The sequence below is a fragment of the Myotis davidii genome, unplaced genomic scaffold, assembly GCF_000327345.1.
Source record: "Myotis davidii unplaced genomic scaffold, ASM32734v1 scaffold1277, whole genome shotgun sequence".
Lineage (NCBI taxonomy): Eukaryota > Metazoa > Chordata > Mammalia > Chiroptera > Vespertilionidae > Myotis > Myotis davidii.
In genome coordinates, this window is record NW_006290682.1 from 3,201,374 (window position 1) to 3,202,199 (window position 826).

Below are 826 nucleotides of genomic sequence, written 5' to 3' on the forward strand. Positions count from 1 at the left end.
CATCTGTCCGCAAACTCATCTTCCTGTTACTCACGAGGCATGAGCTTGGATAATACACAATCCTGTATAACAAATGGCCAATATGCAAATTGGCCGAATGGCGGAATGGCCAGTTGCTATGACGTGCACTGGCCACCGGGGGGGCAGATGCTCAATGCAGGAGCTGCCCCCTGGTGGTCATTGCGCTCCCACAGCCAACCTCCCTCCGGCCCTCTCCCCGGCCAACCTCCCCTGGCCCCGATCAGCCCCGATCAGCCAGGCGGAGGGACCCCACCCATGCACAAATTCGTGCACCGGGCGTCTAGTATTTAGATATGTATACATCCATCTGAATACCATATCTATATCTATCTATCTATCTATCTATCTATCTATCTACCTATCTATGTATCTATCTACATATCTAAGTATCTATCTATACACTATCTCTATCTATCTACATATGTATCTACCTACCTAATCTACATGTCTATCTATCTATCTATCTGTCTATCTACACACCTATCTCTCCATATATCTATCTATAATCTATCTTCTATCTATCTATCTATCTATCTATCTATCTACCTACCTACCTACATATCTATGTATCTATCTACACATCTATCTCTCCACATATCTATATCATCTATCTATCTATCTATCTATCTATCTATCTATCTATCTATCTTCATCATCATCATCATTGCTATGAGCAGAATGTTTGTATTTTCCCTGATTCATATGTTGAAGTCCTACCCCCATTTGATGGTATCATGAGGTGGGACGTAGATAGGTTCAGATGAGGTCATGAGAATGGAGTCTCCATGATAGGACTGGTGTCCTG